This window comes from Enhydra lutris, unplaced genomic scaffold (genome assembly GCF_002288905.1).
Source record: "Enhydra lutris kenyoni isolate GAN:26980312 unplaced genomic scaffold, ASM228890v2 scaffoldscaffold6, whole genome shotgun sequence".
Taxonomy (NCBI): Eukaryota; Metazoa; Chordata; class Mammalia; order Carnivora; family Mustelidae; genus Enhydra; species Enhydra lutris.
This window is the reverse complement of record NW_019154090.1, coordinates 24,310,475-24,331,886: the sequence shown is the minus strand read 5'-3', so window position 1 is coordinate 24,331,886 and position 21,412 is coordinate 24,310,475.

The following is a 21,412-nucleotide window of genomic DNA, read 5'->3' as shown; positions in this document are numbered from 1 at the left end:
TCCCAGGACCCTGGGATCATGACCTGAGCCAAAGGCAGACGCTTAATGACTGAGCCACCCAGGTGCCCCGAAGTCACTGTATTTAAAACAGAATTCTGGGTCTATGCTACTGCATGTCTTCCCCATCTCACAAATTAAGGGTACTGCTCTCTGCTCAGTTGCTTAAGTCAGAAACCTAGGAGTCAGCTCAATTCCTTCATTTTTGTCACCTTCTTCATCCAATTCATTATCAAGTCTTGTTGATTCTATGTCCTAAATAAATCTCAAATCCAACCACTTCTCTCTATCTCCACTGCCACACTAGTTTGGTCCAGGTGACTGTCATGTCTTTCTTGGATACTACAATATTTTCCTCTTGACCTTTTCCTCCATAACACTTAACACAATTTGTTTAATTTTTTGGTAGGTTGTTTACTTGTGATTTTCATAATCTCACTTCACTTCTAGAATGTATATAAATTCTTTGAGGATAATTTGTTAAATTAATGGATAAAAATCCAATAGTGCTAAAATTTTAACTGCTGCTTATAGAGATGTAGTTGAAGTAGGAGCCTTTATTTAATCATATAGGATAAAAAAAATTACTGGAGCTAACATAATTAAAATCAACTGTAGTACAACTCAAAATGGATGAAAGATCTAAATGTGAGACAGGAATCCATCAAAATCCTAGAGGAGAACACAGGCAGCAACCTCTGTGACCTTAGCCCACAGCAACTTCTGGCTAGACCTGTCTCTAAAGGCAAGGGAAACAAAGGCAAAAATGAGCTTGTGGGACTTCATCAAGATAAAAAGCTTTTGTATAGGCAAAGGAAACAGTTGACAAAACCAAAGGATAGCCTACAGAATGGGAGAAGATATTTGCAAATGTCTCAACAGATAAAGGGCTGGTATCCACAGTCTGTAAAGAACTTATCAAACTGAACACACAAAGAACAAATAACCTAGTCAAGAAATGGGCAGAAGACATCAACAGGCATTTCTCCGAAGAAGACATCCAAATGGTGAACAGACATATGAAAAAATGCTCAACACCACTTGACTTCAAGGAAATACAAATCAAAACCACAATGAGAAGGGCACCTGGGTGGCTCAGTTGGTTGAGTGTCTGCCTTTGGCTCGGGTTATGATCCCAGAGTACTGGGATCGACCCCAGCATCGGGCTCCTTGCTCAGCGGAGATTCTGCTTCTCCCTCTCCCTCTGTGCTCTCTCTCTCTCTCTCTCAAATAAATAAATAAAATCTTTTTTTTTTAAGATTTTTATTTATTTATTTGACAGAGAGAGATCACAAGTAGACAGAGAGGCAGGCAGAGAGAGAGAGAGAGAGAGAGAGGGAAGCAGGCTCCCTGCTGAGCAGAGAGCCCGATGCGGGACTCGATCCCAGGACCCTGAGATCATGACCTGAGCCGAAGGCAGCGGCTTAACCCACTGAGCCACCCAGGCACCCAAATAAATAAAATCTTAAAAAAGCACACACACACAATGAGATACCACCTCACACCAGTCAGAATGGCTAAAATCAACAAGTTAGGAAATGATAGATGTTGGCAAGGATGTGGAGAAAAGGGAACTCTCCTAACCTGTTGGTTGGGATGCAAACTAGTGCAGTCATTCTGGAAAACAATATGGAGATTCCTCAAAAAGTTGAAAATAGAGCTACCCAATGACCCAGCAATTGCACTATTGGGTATGTACCACAGAGATACGAATGTAGTTGATGGAAAGGGGCACCTGCACCCCAGTGTTTATAGCAGCAATGTCCACAATAGCCAAACTATGGAAAGACCCCACAGGCCCATCAACAGATGAATGAACAAAGAAGATGTACACACACACACACACACACACACACACACACACACACACACACACACTGGAATATTACTCAGCCATCAAAAAAGAAATCTTGCCCTTTGCAGTGGTGTGGATGAACGAGAAGGTATTATGCTAAGCGAAATAAGTCAGTCAGAGAAAGACAATTATATGACTTCACTATATATATGGAATTTAAGAAACAAAATAGAGGATCATAGGGGAAGAGAAGGAAAAATAAAACAAGATGAATTCAGAGAGGGAGACAAACCATAAGAGAAACAAACTGAGGTTTGCTGGAGGGGAGGGGTTGGGGGATGTGGTAACTGGGTGATGGACCATAAGGAGAGCATGTGATGTAATGAGCACTGTGTTTATATACAACTGATGAATCACTGAACTCTACCTCCAAAACCAATAATACATTGTATGTTAGTTTAAATAAAATAAAATTTTTAAATATCCAATCATATTTCTCCCCTGCCTAAAAGTCAGTTACCTACCACTCTATTCTCTGTCTCTACCCTTCTTACTATTCCCTATCATGTATTGTAAGTTCCAGCCACGCTACATTACTTAATATTTCCTGAACATGCCATTCCTCTGGCTAGAATATCTATCCCTTCTCTTCCCAGGTGAGCTCCTGCCATCCTTTAAGATCCAGCTTATATGTTACTTTTTTTTTTTGAAGATTTTATTTATTTATTTGACAGAGAGAGATCACAAGTAAGCAGAGAGGGAGAGGAGGAAGCAGGCTCCCCACTGAGCAGAGAACCCAATGCTCAATCCCAGGACCCTAAGATCATGACCTGAGCCTAAGGAAGAGGCTTTAACCCACTGAGCCACCCAGGCGCCCCTATATGTTACTTTTTAAAAGAAGCTTATGACTTCTCTAGAGGGTGAAAGTGATTTCTTTTCTTCTATTTGTCTTCTCTCATTACCCTACTACAGCCCTTTCAAATTGTAGCTATATTTGAGATCCTGGAAGGTAGGATCTATGTCTTATTCATCTTTCCTTGCTTTCCCAATGCCTAGCACATGTTTGTGAATGAAAGAACCCATATGGAGTATGGAGAAAGAACCCATAAGTATGAGTGCTAATAACGAACTTGCAATAGCTTTTGCTTCTTAAACATAGTCTCCTTCCCAAGGGAAAATGAGAAATTTCTCAACTGTATTCCATTTGAAACAATTGAGTATGAGCATAGTCTGGAAAGAAATGTGCTTTACATCCTCTTTATGAGTCACCATAAAAAGAGATTACCAGTCTTCTTGACATTATCAGCAGGCTCTTAAAGAAGAGTGATTCAGTGCACCATGTGTACACTCAGCACCTTGGATTGTCACTGTTCATTGCATTTCTTACTCCTTTGCTCTTGAGAGACTTTGTAACCCCAACACCTGGCACAGTTTCTGGCATAGTAAATGTTTATTGAAAGAATATATGAATAAATGAGATTTATAAATTAATTTTCTCCTCTCTTCTCTTGGATAATTTAAACCCTCCCTTTAAAAATGTTTGAGGTGCCACTCACTTTTTAAAGCCTTTTCTAGAGGCACCTGGGTGGCTCAGTCATTAAGCTACCTTCAGCTCAGGTCATAATGCCAGGGTCCTGGGATGGAGCACCGCATCAGGCTCCCTGCTCAGTGGAAGTTTGCTTCTCCCTCTCCCACTCCCACTGCTTGTATTCCCTCTCTCTCTGTTGAATAAATAAATAAAATCTTTAAAAAAAATTTTAATTAAGCCTTTTCTAATCATCCACTTATAATTTTATCCTTCTCTATATTCATGTAGCACATATTATTTAAACATTTTATTTTTATTTTTTAAGCAATCTCTACACCCAGTGTGGGGTTCAAACTCACAACCCCAAGATCAAGAGTTGAGCCAGCTAGGTGTCCCAGTAGCACATATCATTTAAACTATTCTATCTTGCATTTTTATTTATTTTTAAGTGCATATATTCTTTCTTTCCAGCTAGATTGTAAAATCCTTGAGAGCAGGAGCTATGTGTACTGTTGGATCCTATAGTAGTTTCTTAAATCTAGTAGGATTTTTTTGCTGTAAATTGTTGTTGATGTCCCCCAGGGTCACATAGTGTCTTGTCCTCTAAAAAGACTGCAAAACTCTGAAGATAACCATAGAATGAGACCACCTCACACTTGTTAGGATAGCTATTATAAAAACAAAGCAAAATGAAAAACAGAAAAGAACAAGTGTTAGCAAGGATGTGGAGAAATTGGAACCTTTGTGCACTATTGGTGGGAATGTAAAATGGTACAGCTGCTATATATATATCTGTTCTTCAAAACAGTATAGTGGGTCCTCAAAAAATTAGAATCACCATATGGTCTAACAATTCTGCTTCTGTGTACGTACCCAAAAGAGTTGAAAGGGGAATCTTAAAGAAATTTTAAACACCCACGTTTACAGCAGCATTATTCATAGTAGCCAAGAGTGGAAACAACTCAGTGTCTGTTGGTAGATGGATGGAAAAGCAAAATGTGGCATATACATCCAATGGAATATTATTGGGTCTTAAAAAGGAAGGCGATTCTGACACATATTGCAACATAGATTGCAACTTTGAGGGCATTGTGCTAAATGAAATAAACCAGTCACAAAGAGATGAATAGTGCATACTTCCATTTATATGAGGTACCTAGAGTAGTCATTCTCCTAGAAACAGAAAGTAGAATGGTGTTTGGACCTGGGGCAAGAATGGGGAGTTGTTTAATGGGGGCAGAGTTTCAGTTTTGCAAGATGAAGAGAGTTCTGGAGATTGGTTGCACAAGGATGTGAATGTACTTAAGTGAACTGTACACTTAAAAATGGTTAAAATTGTGAATTTTATGTTATTAAAAAAATACAAGCACTGATCAGGGAGTCAAAGACCAAGATTAATCTCAGTTGTTCCCCAATGACCAGTGAATCATGTGCAAGTTATTTTTTTCACTTGTGCCTTGATTTCTTCATCTTTAAACAATATAATAGAGCTGCTTGGCTTCTGGGTTTATGTGAGGGTCCAATAGAAACAAAACCAAAACCAAAAGCAAATCAACAACTCAAGATAATTTTTCAGTAGTAGTTTTTCCAGTATTCCAGTGTCCCTGATCTCTTTAATATTCATCACAAGTTTCACATCCTATTTCATAACAAAATATTCCTAAAGATGCCTCAGCAATAGCCTCTTACCACTTGAAAGGATATGTATGCTGAACTCTTACAATTTGGGCGGCTCACCTTATAATTTAGTTCCAGGAACACAGCAAATAAACAGCCTTTATGAGGACTATTGAAGACCTAAGATGCTAGTTACTAATGTGGTTTAGCATTAATTGTGGAAATACAAGCTCAGGATTTTCATGTGAGCATAAGAAAGCTGTTCCCAAATTAGGAAGGTATGAGGGTAAATCTGCTGAGTGTCTAAGAAGCGTCAAGCTCTATAATAGTTGTGTTACATGCAAGATCTCATTCACAACAGCCTTGTCTGGTTAATAATATTATACTCATTTTATAAACACAGAAAATGAAGCTCAGAGAGGTTAAGTCACTTACCCAAATCACACAAGGAATGACAAATATGGATCAGATCTGTATGACTGAAGGCCATACTCTTTCTACTCTGTTAACACTGCCTCTCAAAATATATTTGACTATGCCTATTAGTGATATAGTTAACAATAGATGTTACATGTTCTGTATTTGTACATTTATGTCAATTATCTTCATTAGTTGTTATAAGATAGGTTGTGTAGGGATAATCATCACCGCTTTACAGATGATGAAGCAGTCAGAAAAGTTAACTTACCTAACATAAACCAATCAATAAATGACTATAACAGCACTTGAAAATAGGTACTACTCAGATGCATGCTTTTCCACATCCGCCTCATGAGCATGGAATTTTCTTTCTGATTTTTCTGGTTCGACATTTTTTATAGAAGCAAAAGACAGAGCATTTTGAAAGCCTGGCAATTCTTGTTATATATGGATAAATTAAATACAGGTGTTCATCCCTCTTCTCTTCCCAAAATCACTAAAATGACAGTGAGTTAATATTTTAGAAGTTATTAGCCCACAAGGACAAAGAGAATAAGAAAGACAATAGCAGATGAGGGGCATTAACAAATTTTTGGAAGATGGAAAGCTGAGCTGAGAAAACTGGATTCCAAATGTTTGAGAGGCATATACTAATGAAAGGCAAGCCGTCTCATATTGCAGAGCACTGGAATTGGAAGAAGCAAATATGACAGCAGCAGAGATATCTGAGGGGCTGAAAAAAGGGGGATTGGTTAAAAATTTATGTAAGATGTTAAATTACCAGGTCCTTTCCTCATCCTGCTCAGTTAAGCAACTACTGTTTCATTTCTTTGGCAGAACCTAGGAGTTTATTCTGTTAAAAAAAAAAAAATTGAACTAGAGATGCTCCAGACTGAAATACTATGCACAGCTAAACATTATAGTCAGGGAGGTTGGAATAAGAGGATACCACACTGCAAACAGATCAGATGAATGTCTACCTGCTGAATGATGAAACTTGCCAAGTCTTCTCAATCTGTTTCACTCCAGGAATGCTGAAAGCAAGGCTTATATTTTCTAGGCAAGAGAACAGAGATGTAATTTTGGGAGAAACTTAGAACTGAATAACCCCAGAAGGAAGATCTATAGATACTGTTACTTAACAAAACAAATGGGTCCGCACCTTATCATCCTACAATAAAGCCCACCAACTGACAAACTCTTTCTGTTAACACAGACCTTCCAAATACTTCTGTAGTGACTCATTCTTAGATATGAAGGGACACCAAAGGACCACCAGATAGCTGAGATAAACTTCACCAAGAAAGACAGCATCAAATAGAAATGGAAGAGAAAAGGAGAAACTCAGAGAATAGCAGAGACAATATAGAGATCAGAAGAATATATTCTAAAAGACAGTAAGAATCCTCTGAGAGATAATTATAAGATACTGCATCCATAAAGCAAAGACAAGATGCTCTAAAAAGGGAACAATTAGAAGATAACAGCTCTGGGAAATTAAAAATATAATAGCAAAAATAAATAATTCAAAGTAGTATTAATATATAAAATTGAGGAGTCTCCTGGAAAAGAGAACAAAAAGAAATGGAAAATGAGAGAGAAAAGTTCATTAAAAGATGAATTCATAAGGTCCAACATGAGGCTAATAGGAGTTCTAGAAACAGAAAAGAAATGGAGGGAAGGAAATTATCAAAGAAATTACAAGAAAATCTCTAATAACTGAAGGACATGAATGTCCAGATTGACAGAACCTGCTGAATGCCCAATATAATGTAGGAAAAAAAACAAAACCAAAGCTACTATGGCACATCATCATGAAATTTCTAAACACAAGAGATAAAAAGAAGATCAAAAAATCTTGTGACAGGTAAGGAGAGATCAGGGAAAGGGTAATGGATTACTTATAAAAGAGGAGGTAATAAAAGTTGCATATATTTCAACATTAATGCTGGTTGCCAGAAGACAGTGAAACAGTGCTTTCAAAATTCTGAGAGAAAATTATTTTCAACCTAGAATTCTATGATAATCATATAATCAAGTGTGAGACAATTAAAGATATTTTCAGGCATGTGATCAAAAATTTACTACCCATCCCCTCCCAGCTTTTCCTGGAACACTCCTGGAGGATATACACTACTGAAATAAGAAAGACAAATCTAGAAGTTTTAAGAAATGGGATTAACCTACAAAAGAGAGGAAATCCCAACATGACAGCTATACAGCAGAGGGTGGGAGGAATAGCCTAGACTGAAGGATGGAATGCTCCAATGGACTGTTTCCAGCAAAACTGGTGGAGTTTATCTAACACATTCGACAGTGTTGCAAATTGTTTCAGCATTTTTACATCCCTGAAGAATTAGTGATAATAATAATAATAGAAAATTTGGCAAACAAAAAACTGAGGCAATTATTAATTTCAAGAAGAACAAAAGTCGTATAAGAACGGCACCTGGGTGGCTCAGTCTGTTGAGTGGTTGAATATCCGACTCTCAATTTTGGCTCAGGTCACGATCTCGGAGTCTTCTGATCGAGCCTGCATGCCTGCATCAGGCTCCATGCTCAGCAGGTAGTGTGTTGGAGATTCTCTCCCTCTCCTTCTGCCTCTCCCCCCACCCAATAAATAAATAAATCTTTTTTAAAAAGGTTGTAGAAGAAAGTAAATGTAATCATAATAGAACTAATTGACCCAGAAGTAAAACACACTTATAATAAGGTTAATGTGGAACATTGATTTAATTTAAAATACTGAGATATAATACTGTTGGGAGGCTGGAGGGAAGAAAAGTATAAGATGTTGGATCTTTATTTTTATAATAAATATAATAATATTATATTATAAATATAATAAAATTTTAAAAATTTACAAAACAAAAATAGTATAAATATTTTATTTGGGAAAATTTTGGTAAATATGAAAAGAAGCAAGTAAAAAGTCTGGTAGGGTGTCTCTGCCTTTGAGGAAGCTACTGCCTTTTTTTTCCAAGACTGTGTGTGTGTTTGTGTGTGTGTGTGTGTGTGTGTGTTAAAATATACTCTTGCTTTGTATTGTTATGAGTCTTGTAGTTGCACATGATTTTTTTAAACCACATAACTTTTAAAGTGTTTACATGTATTAACTTGATAAACATTTAAAATATCAAAAAGAGAGAGAAAAGAGGGAAGAAAGAAAAGAAAAGATTTAGTGTCTGTCTGGACCTGTTACATAAAATGACAAAGTCCTGGAGGAATACTAGAAAAATAACAACCCCAGATATTTGAAAAGAATAAAACCCTATTGAGGCCACTTTCATTGAGGTATCACATTTAATTTGGGGTGTCACAGATGCTACTCTCCCCCAAAACAAGAGAAATAAGGTGGAATGGTAGAGCATTTCTATCTTCTGAGTTCTTATCAGCATTATTGGCTGATTTTTTTTTTTTGAAATTATGAATTCAATGAATACCGTAGATCTTCTGGAATCTCAAAAAGATGTTATCTTCAAGATTAATGTCATGATACTGTGTTATATATGGAATTAGGAGATCTACATTTACATCCCCTTTTTATGAGTTATTGGCTACATAATTATTTCTTCACCTCCTCTCCTGTTTCTTCTGCTTACTCTGGAAGCTGAATTGCAATGAATGATGTTCCAAAAAGAACTGCTTCATGCCAAGTTCCTCTAATACTAAACATGCTCTAGTGTACTGATTAGGGATTATTCAGTCTCTTCTATTAAACTGTAAGAACTTCAAAAGTAACACCACAGTTGACCCTTTATCAATGCAGAGGGTTAGGGGTGCTGACTCCCTATGTAGTCAGAAATGTGTGTATAATTTTTGACTCCCCAAGCTTAACTACTAATAGCCTACTGTTGACTGGAAGCCTTAACAATAATATAAACAGTTGATTAACACATATTTTGTATGTTATACTTGTTATGTACTGTAGACTTACAATAAAGTAAGCAGAGAAAAGAAAATATTACAAAGAAAATCCTAAGGAACAAAAAAATACATTTATAGTATTATACTGTATTACTATTTTTTTTAGAGAGGGAGAGAGAAGGGTGGAGCCGAGGAAGAGAATCTTTTTTTTTTTTATTGCCTCTCTGCCTGCTTGTGATCACTCTCTCTGTCAAATAAATAAATAAAAATCTTTTTTTTTAAGATTTTTATTTATTTATTTGACAGAGAGAGATCACAAGTAGACAGAGAGGCAGGCAGAGAGAGAAGCAGGCTCCCCGCTGAGCAGAGAGCCCGATGCGGAACTCGATCCCATGACCCTGAGATCATGACCTGAGCCGAAGGCAGCAGCTTAACCCACTGAGCCACCCAGGTGCCCCAATAAATAAAATCTTTTAAAAAAAATACAGTATAGGGGTGCTTGGGTGGCTCAGTTGGTTAAGCATCTGGTTCTTGATTGTGGCTCAGGTCATGATCTCAGGCTTTTGAGATCAAGTCCTGCACTGGGCTCCATGGTGGGCTTAGAGTCTGCTTAAGATTCTCTCTCTTCGGGGTGCCTGGGTGGCTCAGTGGGTTAAAGCCTCTGCCTTCAGCTAAGGTCATGATCTCAGGATCCTGGGATCGAGCCCCGCATCGGGCTCTCTGCTCAGCCAGAAGCCTGCTTCCTCCTCTCTCTCTGCCTGCCTCTCTGCCTACTTGTGATCTCTGTCAAATAAATAAATAAAATCTTAAAAAAAAAAGAGATTCTCTCTCTTCAAAGGTTAGTTGACCTTAGAGTTGAGGGAGTCCAGAAACCATAGAGTTGAGGGAGTCCAGAAATAGACCTTCAACTCTATGGTCACAACCCTGAGGTCATGACCTGAGCCAAAATCAAGAGTCAGATGCTTAACCAACTGAGCCACCCAAGCACCCTTATACTGTATTTTTAAAAAAGATTTTATTTATTTATTTGACAGAGAGATAGAGAGATCACAAGCAGGCAGAGAGGCAGGCAGAGAGAGAGGGGGAAGCAGGCCCCCCGCTGAGTAGAGAGCCTGATGCAGGGCTCGATCCCAGGACTCTGGGATCATAACCTGATGAGAAGGCAGAGGCTTAACCCCCTGAGCCACCCAGGTGCCCCAATATATTGTATTTTTTTAAAGATTTTATTAATTTATTTGACAGAGAGAGACACAGTGAGAAAGGGAACACAAGCAGGGGAGCAGCAGAGGGAGAGGGAGAAGCAGGCTTCCCATGGAGCAGGGAGCCCAATGTGGGGCTCGATCCCAGGACCCTGGGATCATGACCTGAGCCAAAGGCAGATGCCCAGCAACTGAGCCACCCAGGTGCCTGTATTTTTTGATACTATATTTTATGTTGTCTATTTACAAGATGAGTCTCCTACATCAATATTATCTTACATGATATAAAACACTGCAGATGCTATGCATATTAGTAACACTAGACATCCAAATGAAGAGATGTGAAAAAGAAATTCATTATTGATTACAGGTATAATGATTGATACTCATTGATAATGAAGAAGCAACAGTATGATTTCTTCATGGCAACCTAGCCCATACTCTAATGAATAAATTGTTATAAAGTTTTTCTTTTTTTAGAAAGAGAGAGAGAGACAGTGTGCATGCACATAGGTGTCAATAGGGGAGGAGAAAGGGGAGAGGGAAAGAGAATCTTAAGCAGTCTCCATGCCCAATGTGGAACTGAGACGGGGCTCAATCTCACGACCCTGAGATCATGACCTATCATGACCAGAGTTGGATGCTTAACCTACTGAGCCACCCCAGCGCCCCATAAATTGTTATACATTTTTTATGGCATTCGGAATTATAGTCATATTCATAATAAGGTATTAGAAACACTGTTACATTAAAAAAAAAAAACTTACCTGTGATGATAGACTAACACACAATTATGAGCAAGAGAAGCATATACTGTTTGGTAATATAATTTTTTGAATGCAAAGTTATAATATAGTAAGAAAACAAACACATTATTAATTTTATATTAAATATCACTTACTTCATGCCTATGTAAGGATAGGCTCTCCATTTCCATACAAATCTTGCACATGACGACCTACACGATGAATAGTAGGCAATAATGATGATGACACAAAAAACATCTCATACAGGGATGCCTGGGTGGCTCAGTTACGGTTAAGTGTCTGCCTTCAGCTCCGGTCATGATTCCAGGGTCCTGGATTCAAGTCCTATATCAGGCTCCCTGCTTGGCAGGGAGCCTGCTTCTCCCTCTGCTTACTGTTCCCCCTGATCCCCCTGCTTGTGTGTGCTCTCTCTCTCTGACAAATAAATAAACAAAATATTTTTTAAAACCATCTCATACATCTCATACCTACAGTTATTATATACTCACACAAAGACACATACATACATACCAGATAGTTTATTAACTGTACAGCATGATGATTATTTACTATTTATTAAGTGGAAGTGGATCATCATAAAGGTCTTCATCCTCATTGTCTTTATGTTGAATAGGCTGAGGAGGAGGAGGACAAGGAGGAATTGGTCTTGCTGTGTCACAGGTGGCAGAAGTTGAAGTGGTGGAGGAGATAGAAGGGGAGGCAGGAGAAGCAGGTACACTTGGTGTAACTTTACAGAAATACATCGTCATTTCTGTCTGATGTTTTTACTTTTTCATTTCTCTAAAAAATGTTTCTATATGGTACCAATTCTTCTTTCACTGTTTAGTTTCAGTGCTCTATTGTAGAAGGGATCATGTCATAAAAGAAGTTAAAAGCAGTCATGAATAAGCAGAACCCTACTGCCGTATTGTCTAATGTCAATTTGGTTTTTGGCACTGCTTTTTCTATGTCTTCTCCCTCATTGTCTGGTACTGGTACAGAAACACTCAGCTCCATCAAGTTGTCTTCTATTAATTTCTCTGGAATGGTGCCTATTAGCTCTTGAATTTCTCCAAGATTCATTTCTTAAAACCCTTCACCTTCCATCTTTTTTGCCATATCCACGACCTCTTTCATGATTTCCTTGATTGGCTCTGTCGTAAATCCTGTCAAGTCATGCACAACATCTAGACACAGTTTTCGCAGGAATTTATTGTTTGGGGCCCTAATGACTTTCATGGCTTTTTCTATAACAGCAGTGGCATATTCAATGGTGTAATTCTTCCAGACTTTCATGATGTTCTCTTTATTGGTGTTCTCTTTCATAGTGTTGTCAATTCTTTCCATAGAGTATTGTGTGAAGCTGCTTCTCCTATGATCTGGACACTTTTTGAGCTATACGTCTTTCTTTCTTTTTTTTTTTTTTAAAGATTTTATTTATTTATTTGACAGAGAGATCACAAGTAGGGAGAGAGGCAGGCAGAGAGAGAGGAGGAAGCAGGCTCCCTGCCGAGCAGAGAGCCCGATGCGGGGCTCGATCCCAGGACTCTGAGATCATGACCTGAGCCGAAGGCAGTGGCTTAACCCACTGAGCCACCCAGGCGCCCCGAGCTATACGTCTTTCTAAAATCATCAAACCATCCTTTGTTGACATTGAGTTCTCCAGCTTTAGATCCTTCAGCTTCCTTTTGCTTTAAGTTGTCATGTAATGACTTCGGTTTTTCTCGAAGCAGAGTCTATAGTTATGCCTTTCTTATAGCAATCCTGTACCCACAAAAACTGCATTTTCAATAAAAGGTAAAAAGATATTTTGTGGGGGCACCTGGGTGGCTTAGTTGGTTAATCAGCCAACTCTTTGTTTTGGCTCTTGGTTGTGGGATCAAGCCCCGAGTCAGGCTCTGCAGTCTATTTGGAGTCTGCTTCAGATTCTTTCTTCCTATCTCTCCAGCTCATGCCCTCTTTCTCTCTCAAATAAATAAATAAATAAAATCTTAAAAAAAAAATTTTTTTTGCAAGAAGTGCAAGATTTCCATGCCTGCTGGAATAGCTGCAGCAATGGCTTCACAAATTTCCTTTTCTTTTTTTTTTTACAATGGTCTGTATACTGAATTCATTTATCTTAAAATGGTGATAACTGCAGCTGTAGACCTCAGCCTATCAGCATATATCAAACAATTTAACTTTCTCTTATAATATCATGACTTTGATTCTTGGGAGCATTTCCAGCATCATTAGTGGCACTTTGTATGGGTCCTTTAGTGTTACTCCAGGTTTATGATATTGCACCAAACACAATGAAAAATACAGAAGAACTGTGGGAGATCACTTTTTATTTACTAGAGAGATGAACTGCGCATGCAGAGTTGATTAGCATCATCCGATATTTTAAGTGGATACTTCCAACACTTGAGCTCACTGAAATATCAATGGGAGGTGGCTACAAAACTATTATAGCAGTACAGTATGTACTACAGTTAATTTTATGCTATTATGATTTAATACTGCAGCTTTATGTCTGCTAACATTTGTTGACTGTGGATGGCATACATGTATGGTCTGTAAGTGTATCTAAGTTTTGATAAATTTTAACTTTTTATAATAGATTTTTGTATATTTATGGTAGTAAATGATAAAGTAGACTAATAACTGCATATATTTTATGCATTCATGACATACCTAACTTTGTAATTTTTTCAATATTTTTAGGCTACACAGTTCACCTGCAAGTTTTTTCAAATTGTCACAAATCTCAAAAAAATTTCCAGTATGTTTATTAAAAAAAAAATCCACATATAAGTGGACCCACATAGTTCAAACCTGTGTTATTCAAGGGTCACCTATATGTCTATGCCTCTGAAGTTCCCCCATATCCTATTATTACTGTTCTCTGCTTCTAATGGGCAACAAATTAGAGTTTCCACAGATTTATTGGTTGGTATTGTGAGGAAAATGTTTGTCATTAAATGTTGCTATAATTCCCTATTAAAGAAAGTTAGCATAAGTTCTGCATGCTCCAGAAAAAATCTATTTTCATTGTTAAATTTAGGCTTAAATTGGAGCTAAACAATAAAGTAAAACTAGAACAGTCAGTTTACCTCCAAAGAAAGAGTTCCTTAATGATTTATATTTTTATAAGAAAGATTTTTATCTAACCATAAGAGACTCTTAATCATAGGAAACAAACTGAAGGTTGATGGAGGGAGGGTGGGGGATGGGGTACTGAGTGATGGACCATAAGGAGGGCATGTGATGTAATAAGCACTGGTATTATATACATTGATGAATAACTGAATGTTACCTCTGAAATTAATAATACAGTATATGGAGTTTAAATTTTAAAATAGTAAAAAAATTAAAAATAAAAAAATAAAATAAAGTAAAATAAAAAAGAAAGAAAGATTTTATCTAAAACACAGGAATACCCCACAGATTTGGTAAACTTAATTCCTATACTTACTTCTAGCCAGTTCTTACCAATATTAACAGAAGAATTTATGACCCATCTATACAAATAAAACTATGGCATGAAAAGATGAAGCCTGATGAGGGAGATATAAAAAGTTTCTATGATCTCGAAAAGTACAAACAGTGAGACTCAATTTGTTCAACAATACCTAGAATATTTTAGATCTTTAGATATCTAAAGAGATCTTTAGATATCTCTTTAGATATCTAAAGATCTCTTTAGATATCTAAAATATCTAAAACTTTAGATCACCTTTGGAAATTTAGAATACACTTTAGGAAAACAAAAATAAAAAATAATTAAATAAATTTATAATATTAACCCATTCATATACTTTAGAACATCAAATTTTTCAATTAAGGCTATATTATTATTGCTAATATTTATTGAATGCTTCCTTTTGAACATTCTTCTAAGCTCCTTAATATTTTATTTTTTAATCACAAAAAACCCTGTTAAATAGGTATTATAATTATCCCCATTTTACAAATAAGAAAATGGACTCAAAGAGATGAAGTAATTAAATATCATCTTCCAGATATGATCTAATCAGTTCCTAGATTTTTCTTACATCCTTTTAATATGAGAACTTTTTTTCTTTTTACAGCAGCTCTTGTTGTACTGCTAGTTCAGCCTTTGAAGATTTTTTTTTTTTAGTTTGGTTCTTTTTTTTTTTTTTTAAGATTTTATTTACTTATTTGACAGAGATCACAACTAGGCAGAGAGGCAGGCGGGGGTTGGGGGGGAGTTGCGGAAGCAGGCTCCCTGCTGAGCAGAGAGCCCAAAATCCCAGGACCCTGAGATCATGACCTGAGCCAAAGGCAGAGACTTAACCCACTGAGCCACCCAGGTACCCTTAATTTACATTTTCCTGTTGACTAATAGAGTCATTTTTTTTTCTTTTCTTATGTTCTTTTGGCCATTCATATATCTTGCGTTGTGAAATGTCTGTTCAGTTGTTTTGCCCATCTTCTTAAAATTGTAATGTGTTCTAGATATAAACCCTTTCTGAAAAATATGTGTTGCAGATATTTTCTTCCAGTCTCTGGTTTGCCTTTTAACTTTCTTAAGAATATCTTTTGAAAAGAAGAAAGTTTTATCTTTTTATAAGGTCCAATTTATCATGTTTTTCTTTATAAAGTCTAATTTATCATTTTTTTCTTTTATAGTTAGCAGTTTTTGTCTTCAGAAATCTTTGGCAATATCAAGATTGCAATGTTTCCTTTTAGAATTAACAATATATATTTTAACTCTCTCTTTAGAAGGAAGCTAACCTTTGAATTGGGCCTACAGTGTACCAGGCCCTTTCAATACACAATTTGATCTATAATGTGATTGTAGTCTTCTGTATTAATTGAATGTATCAATAACCTTACATTTCTTTATATGAGATGTGGATATATATAGAAACAACTCATCATGTTGTCATAGAAATTATATTTTTGCATAAATAACGGACCTCATATTGACTACATTTGTGTCTGACAAGTGGAGGACAAAGAACATTGGAGAAGTTGCTCAGGAAGATACAGAGAGAAGTTAGGAAGACAGAAGACAATTATATAAAAAACAAACGTAAAAACAAACAAACCCCCAAGCTCTGAAATTGTAAGTGGGATCTGGGAAGAATGACAGTAATAAAACCTAACCCTCATACAAGGGGTAATCTAGGGAGAGTAAAACTTCATGTATTCCCAGTGTGACAGGTTGAAAAAATTCCTACAGACTTGGGCCATAGATGAGCTGACCACTAGATAGGGCCTGCAGAAATACCCTGCTCTCTTATTCCTCTTGCTTATTAATACTTAATCTGCCCTGAGTCTGAGTCTGAAAAGTGAAAGGAGGATGAAGAATTCATACCAGCAGCATCTCCTGTACCCTTCATTGGAATTATGCATAATTAGAGGTCAGAGAAATGTGTGAAAAAAACAAAATCCAGTATGCTGATCACCTTACCTTCCCTCCAGGTAGGTCTAAGTTCTTTATATCCTGACTCTTCTACTCAATTTTACAAAGAGAGTTACCCCTCTTTTTCCCTATCTCAAGACCTGAAGACTTTCATCTTCACTTTTAGGATTTTTTACTAATACCTCTTTCCCTTCTGTCTCAGTCCCAGTATTCACACAGAGACGGCTTGGAATAAGCATTGGCCGGTTTAATAGACATTGAAAACACTCAACCTCAAACATGACTTCGGCTTTGTTTGTTCAAGATTTTCATAATGGAAATTTATAAGATTTTTTATTTATTTATTTGACAGACAGAGATCACAAGTAGGCAGAGAGGCAGGCAGAGAGAGAGTGGGGGAAGCAGGCTCCCTGCTGAGCAGAGAGCCCGATGAGGGGCTCGATTCCAGGACCCTGGGATCATGACCCGAGCTGAAATCAGGGCTTAATCCACTGAGCCACCCAGGCACCCCCATAATGGAAATTTATATTGGTTTTCTGATTAAAAAGGAAATAGAGGCTCAGAAAAAAGAAAAAAATATGGAACTAAAATGTGAGAGCCCAGAATTTTTATTATGCATATACAAATACACACACATTTTTACAAAACTGGCATTTTAAGAAGCATTCTACTCTATAATTTTTTCCATTAATAAATTGTGGTCTTTCTGTGGCAGTACTAACAGATCTTTCTTCTTATTATTAGAACAGCATAATAAAGAGGGACCATAAAATCTGGAAAAATAGACAAATACACATAGCAACTGATTTATTGATATATTACAATGTCATATCAATATGATTCATTCAGTGTGTTGTCCTTTATTAGCAATGTACAGTTTAATGAACTGTGCAAATTCTAATGAACATGGTTCATAAATGCAGCATTTCCAACAATCCCAACATATGCATCAGAAGTGTATTGCCTCAATTGATTACGGCATTTGTTTCATTGCCCCCTGTTGTTAAACTAGAAGAAGCAACGAAGGGGGTAACTCTGATTTTTTATGAATCGGTGTTTCTAGACTCTGTGACCCCTCTATATGTCACTGAGTAGGTTATTGTAGTTTATTTAACCAATCCTTTTTTTTTTTTAATCAGAGAGAGAGAGAGAGAAAGCGCGCAAGCAGGGGGAGTGGCAGGCAGAGGGAGAAGCAGGTGGCTGTCAGAGGGAGAAGCAGGCTCCCTGCTGAGCAAGGAGTCTGATGCAGGACTCAATCCCAGGATCATAGGATCATGACCTGAGCCAAGGGCAGCTGCTTAACCAGCTGAGCCACCCAGGTATCCCTAACCAATCCTTTTTAAAAATACTCAACAGAAAACATTTAATTAAAAGTAGATATTTAGTTTGCAAGGATAATTTTTAATCCTATTTCACTTGCTCTCATTTTGACTTAATATTAGGACTTACTACAACTTTCAGTTCAACTCAGGTTTTTAAAATTGAAGTATAATTAACATACAATGTTATATTAGTTTCAGGTGTACAGCATACTGATTCAACAATTCTGTGCATTACTCAATGCTCACCATGATAAGTGTAGTCATACAATATTATTACAATGTTACTGACAATATTCCCCATGCTATACTTTTCATCTTCATGACTTATTTTATAACTGCAATTTTGTACCTCTTAATCCCCTTCACCTATTTTGCCCATCCTCCTACCACCCTCCCCTCTGGCAACTACCAGCTTGTTCTCAACATCAAACAAACAAACAAGTAATCTGATTAAAAATGGGCAGAGGACCTGAATAAACATTTCTCCAAGGAAGACATACCAATAGCCAACAGAGAGATGAAAAGATGCTCAACCTTATTAATCATCAGGAAAGTACAAATCACAACCCCCATTAGATATCACCTCTCCCCAGTTAGAATGGCTAATATAAAAAAAGACAAGAAATAACAAGTGTTGGTAAGGATGTGGAGAAAAGGGAGCACTCGTGCACTGTTGGTGGGAATGTAAGTTGGGGCAATCACTGTGGAAAACAGTAGGGAGGTTCCTTGAAAAATTAAAAATAGAAATACCATATGATCCAGCAATTTTGCTACTGGGTATTTACCCAAATAAGTGAAAAATAATAATTCAAAAGGATATATGCACCCCTGTGTTTATTGCAGCATTATTTACAATAGTCAAGATATGGAAGCAGCCCAAATTTCCATCAATAGATGAATGGATAAAGAAGAATGTTCACATAACATTAAAATCTCCATTTTTAGAAAATCAAAGCTGGTAGCATCACATTTCCAGACTTCAAGCTATATTACAAAGCTGTAATCATCAAGACAGTATGGTACTGACACAAAAACAGACACACAGATCAATGGAACAGAATAGAGAACCCAGGGATGGACCCTCAACTCTATGGCCAACTAATCTTCAACAAAGCTGGGAAGAATATCCAATGGAAAAAAAGACAGTCTCTTCAACAAATGGTTTTAGGAAAATTGGACAACCACATGCAGAAGAATGAAACTGGACCCTTTTCTTATACCGTACACAAAAATAGACTCAAAATTGATGAAAGACCTCAATGTGAGACCGGAATCCATCAAAATCCTAGAGGAAAACATGGGCAGCAACCTCTGTGACCTCAGCCCACAGCAACTTCTGGCTAGACATGACTCCAAAGGCAAGGGAAACAAGGCACAAATGAGCTATTGAGACTTCATCAAGATAAAAAAGCTTTTGCACAAGCAAAGGAAACAGTCAACAAAACCAAAAGACGAACTACAGAATGGGAGAAGACATTTAAAAATGTCTCAACAGATAAAGGGCTAGTATCCAAAATCTATAAAGAACTTATCAAACTGAACACACAAAGAACAAATAACCCAGTCAAGAAATGGACAGAAGACATGAACAGACATTTCTCCAAAGGAGACATCCAAATGGCCAGCAGACACATGAAAAAATGCTCAACATCACTTGGCATCAGGGAAATACAAATCAAAACCACAATGAGATACCACCTCACTTGGGACGCCTGGGTGGCTCAGTTGGTTAAGCCGCTGCCTTCGGCTTAGGTCATGATCCCAGAGTCCTAGGATCCAGTCCCGCATCGGGCTCCTTGCCCGGCAGGGAGCCTGCTTCTCTCTCCTCCTCTGCCTGCCACTCTGCCTGCTTGTGCACTATCGCGCTCTCTCACTCTCTCTCTGATAAATAAATAAATAAATAAATAAATAAAATCTTTAAAAAAAGAGAGAGAGAGATACCACCTCACACCAGTCAGAATGACTAAAATCAACAAGTCAGGAAACAATAGATGTTGGCGAGGATGTGGAGAAAAGGGAACCCTCTTACACTGTTGGTGGGGATGCAAGCTGGTGCAGCCACTCTGGAAAACAGTTTGAAGGTTCCTCAAAAAGTTGAAAATAGAGCTACCCTATGACCCAGCAATTGCACTACTGAGTATATACCCCAAAGATACAAATGTAGTAATCCAAAGGGGCACATGGACCTGAATGTTTACAGCAGCAATGTCCACAATAGCAAACTATGGAAAGAGCCTAGATGTCCATCAACAGATGAATGGATAAAGAAGATGTTATATATATATATATATATATATATATATATATGCGCAATGGAATACTATGCAGCCATCAAAAGAAATGAACTTTGCCATTTGCAACAATGTGGATGGAACTAGAGGGTATTATGCTGAGTGAAATCAGTCAATCAGAGAAAGGCAATTATCATATGATCTCTCTGATATGAGGAATTTGAGAGGCAGGGCAGGGGGTTGTGGGGGGTAGGGAGGGAAAAAAATGAAACAAGATGGGACTGGGAAGGGAGATAAACCATAAGAGACTCTAAATCTCAGGAAACAAACTGAGGGTGGCTGGGGGATGGGGAAGGGAGGGATAGGGTGGCTGGGTTATGGACACTGGGGAGGGTATGTGCTATGGTGAGTGCTGTGAATTGTGTGAGACTGATGATTCACAGACCTGTACCCTTGAAGCAAATAATACATTATATGTTAATAAAAAATAAAATAAAATAAAATAATGTTCATGAAAGGAAGATGGCAGAGTAGGAGGGCCTTAAGTTCACCCGGGCCCACATTTACAACTAGATATTACTCATGTTCATGTAGATAAACTGGAGAGCAATCTGAAATCTGGTAGAACAAACTCCACAACTAAATGTAGAGAACAAGCTGGGTCCAAGAGGTTAAAATGGCAGAAATGGTAGTCAGGAGCTCCCCTCAGTAGGGAAGGAGCTGTGGCATGGAGAGGAGGAAAGATATGGTCCCTTGCACCAGGAAGCCCACACAGGGAAGATGAAACACCATAACATCTGGCTTTGAAAACCAGAGGGGCTGAATTATGTGAGTTTGTATAACCAGTGGGACTTGGAGCCTGGAGCTTAAAAGGCAGCTGGCTTAGCATTGGGCAAGCCAGGAGTGATAGCTAGGTCTCCACCCTTAAAGAGATAGTAACCTTTGGAGAGGCAACATAGAAGCAATAGTTTCCATAATGCCTAGGGCAAATGGGAGGAAATCTGTTTATGCTGGTTTCAGACTGTGTTGGGAGACTTCTCTGGAACCAAAGGAGCTGGCAGGTGCCATTTTCCTCTCCAACCTCAGCATAAACACAGAGCCACTTGTGGGAGGATGCACTATACAAACACTTGCTATCTGACCTGCTAGCAGTGCTCCCCACCCATGTGTTCTCCTGAGGACTTCCCCACTCCAAGCATATTGGCCTCAGCCCTGGGCTAAGTGCAAATTTTAATGTGCTTGTACCCTGTCCACATGGAGAATATGCCTCTGGCCATCACCACACACTGCAGACCACCACAGCCACTGTGCTTCAG